We start from the raw sequence: 3,414 nt of genomic DNA, 5'->3' as shown, positions 1-3,414 counted from the left end.
CTTGGCCCACAAGTTGACGATCCTCTGGTTGTTCGAAACCAGAGGATCAACCAGAGGATCGTCGCAGACACTCACCCACGCCTTGGCAACCGCAACGTTCTCCGCGTCTGTCCACTTCCTCTGGCCCCGGATTTCGGCTTGGGGCTGCGACGACTCGCCGACCTTCTTCGCCTTGCCCTTCTTCTTACCCCGCCCTACTCCCTGGCTTTGAATGAGAGTTTCCGAAACCTCGTTAATATCAAAACCCAAGTCCGCTAAGGAGAAGGTCTCCGTATACTGTGCATCCGTTGGGGTCGATGTGTGCGAAGAACCGGTGGAAAAATCAAAAGTCGGCCGATAGGCGTTGTCCCCCCCGTGCGTCCCCTGCGCCGGGGGAATCATATGTTGCGCCGGTGGCATCATCTGCTGCGCCGGTGGCTGCATGCCGGGTGCCCACCCCGGAATCATATGCTGCCACGGGTACATGTTGTAGTACCCGCTCATCGGAGGCCAACCACCTCCCCCAGGAGCTGGGGAAGTATAGGACCCTGCCCCGGGAGTCGGGGGCGTCTGAGACCCTACACCGGGAGGCGGGGGAGTCTGAGACCATCCCCCGGGATTAACTGGAGTACCTTCGTAGTTGTTCTCCATTGCTCGTTATTGATCTTGTACAGAAAGTAAGGTAGAGAGAGAGTACTCGTTAAAACAAGTGGTGCGAATGAAAATGAGGTTCAACGCGCGTATATATAGTGTTTTCGAAAAACAAAAAAAAATTAAATCCGGCGCCGGTTTGGCGCCGATCCGGGACGCACAATGGCGCCCGTGAGGATCGGCGTCGGAACCGGCGTCAGCGCGGGAATCGGCATGGCGACGCCGATTTCGCCCACGCCGGTTCCAATGGTTCGGTGTCAAACCGGCGTGGGCGAAAAATCGGCGTCGCGGTGGTGACGTCGGTTATTGGAGATGCTACTAATTGTGATACTAATTCTTTATCTTATTTTCGAAAATATTCATATATGAATATGCTACTAATTGTGATACTCTTATTTATTCATTAGTTGCGAAGTTTTGTTGGTTATTTGAATTTTTAGGATTTTTGTTGTCAATTTGTGAAATGTGTTTTGGTGTTGTGAATTGTTAATTAATTTAGGTAAAAATGTGTTAAGTTGTCGCATTGTGTATAAATGTTTTGTACTGGTTAATTAATTTAGGTGAAAATGTGTTCATTGTGAATTGTGATAATGGAGTATATGGTGGCATTGTGTATAGATGTTATTTTGTAGCGTGAATTATATTTTTGGTATCTAAACTTTCCATAATATTAAATGGACTAAATTTCCAAAATGGTCCTTAACATATTGCAATTTTTTATTTTGGTCTAAAACATTATCTTTTGAATTATTCGGTCCCTCACATTTGAAATCAGATCACATTTGGTTAATTTTGGACGGTTCCGTCAAATTTTTGACGGTTTTCATTACCGGGTCACAAATCCGTCACTAATTGAGAGAAACTGATCCGTCACAAATCCGTCACAAAATCCGTCACTAATCCTCGCCGAAGGCGGCCACGAGACCATCATCTGCACCTCCTAACTCGGACAGCACATCACCGCCGGCACCGATCCCGGCGAGCGCTCCTTCTCCGGCACCGCCATCTCCCTTGCCGGAAACGACAAAGTCGTCTCCAATGTCGTCATCTTCTCCGGGCAGACTGAAATCCTCCTCTCTGACCAGGCGAATTTGATCTCCGGCGTCCACTGCTACAACAAGGCCACTGGATTCGGTGGCGTCGGGATCTACGTCCAGCTCCCCGGCCTCGCGCAGACGCAGATCGTCGATTCGTATTTGGATTACACCGGAATCGTCGTCGAGGATCCGGTGCAGCTCACCGTCGCGAACACGTTCTTCCTCGACGATGCGTTTATTCTGCTCAAATCGGTGAAAGGAGTGATGAGCGGCGTCACCGTCGTCAACAACACAGCAGCGATAAGGGGATCGAGATCGTGCAGATGGAGGGGAAATTCGATCAATTGGATCAGGTCGCGATCGAGCGGAACACTGTCAAAGGAACGGCGGTGAAGACGACGGTGGCGAGAGCGAGCGTGGATGGCGGGGGGCCGTCAGCGGCGCTGCTTTTCCCCAATTTGATCAAGCAGGTGCAGTACACGTTCATGACCGTCGTATCCGAGTCATTTTCTGCGGAATATTTCGGATAACAAGGTTGTGATTCAGGCCGACGCGGCGATGCCGGCGAGGGTTTACATCATGGCGGATCAAGGCTGATCGTATTTGTGAATTGAGTGAGTTTTTTTTTCGTTTTTAAGCCTTTTTCCTAATTGGTTGGGGCTTCGATTTTGAAACGCATATTTGTTTTCAATCCTAAGTTTCGATCAGGAAATAATGTATTTATAATTTTTAATGATTGAAATGTTTAATTATTCGCAGCGCCAGAAGATTCAAAATAGAATCTAGGTGGTCAATAATATAAGTAGAAAAATAAAGGGGGAATTTCACCTTAGTGACGGATAAGTTTCTCCCAATTAGTGACGGATTTGTGACCCGGTAATTAAAAACCGTAAAAAATTTGACGGAACTGTCCAAAATGGACCAAATGTGATCCGATTTCAAATGTGAGAGACCGAATAATTCAAAAGATAATGTTTTGGACCAAAATAAAAAAAATGCAAAATGTTAAGGACCATTTTGGGACTTTAATCTATTAAATGCTGTACACATTGTTAAAACTACACACACATCTTTAGACTTTGATCTAATATCGCCCGGAAGGACTGGACTTTTTTTTGTTCAAATCTAAAGAGCATTTTAGTCCTTTTCTTGGTCCAAACTAACAATGTTGATATTATACCAAAATTTAGCTAACAATGATATACTGTAATTCATTGAAACCATGTAAGAAAATAAAATAGATTTAGCACAACATATATTCAAATTACTTTACACTAGGCTGGAACAAAGAGAGAGCTGCAACAAAGAGAAAATTTTGTATAATCAATTGAATATATAAATAAAACATAGTAGTTCTCTCTAAATATAATTCAGTAAATTATATAGATTTAACTATGAAAATCATATACATTTTATTTCTTAGTAGTATTATGCTAAAAATATACAACAATTTTGTAATTTAACAATAATTTATTTTATAAGAATGGAATGTAGGTTTAATATATCATGTCCATATTAAATGAAAAAAAACTATATTGTACGAAATTACCAGCCAAAAATAATAAAGTGGACCATGTGGCCATGCCCTAAAACCTCGGTTTAGCAAAATCCAAGCAGCATCAAGTTCTGACTATGACAAATCATCTTAAATAAATGCATAATAAAACTCATGTTTGCGCAATGTCAAAAATAAGAAAAATATAATCCGAGTGTTTCTAGCTATGAAGGAAGAGAAATGGTGACAAAA

General features: G+C 43.2%; 1 pseudogene; it reads left to right on the top strand.

The window, feature by feature from the left end:
• The first annotated feature begins 1,526 nt into the window (after window positions 1–1,526).
• Window positions 1,527–2,264, top strand: LOC121745782 (annotated as a pseudogene).
• Window positions 2,265–3,414: the final 1,150 nt, after the last annotated feature.

The sequence above is a fragment of the Salvia splendens genome, chromosome 8, assembly GCF_004379255.2.
Source record: "Salvia splendens isolate huo1 chromosome 8, SspV2, whole genome shotgun sequence".
Classification (NCBI taxonomy): Eukaryota; Viridiplantae; Streptophyta; class Magnoliopsida; order Lamiales; family Lamiaceae; genus Salvia; species Salvia splendens.
The sequence above is the reverse complement of the archived record's forward strand: the minus strand, read 5'-3'. Positions and strand labels throughout refer to the sequence as shown.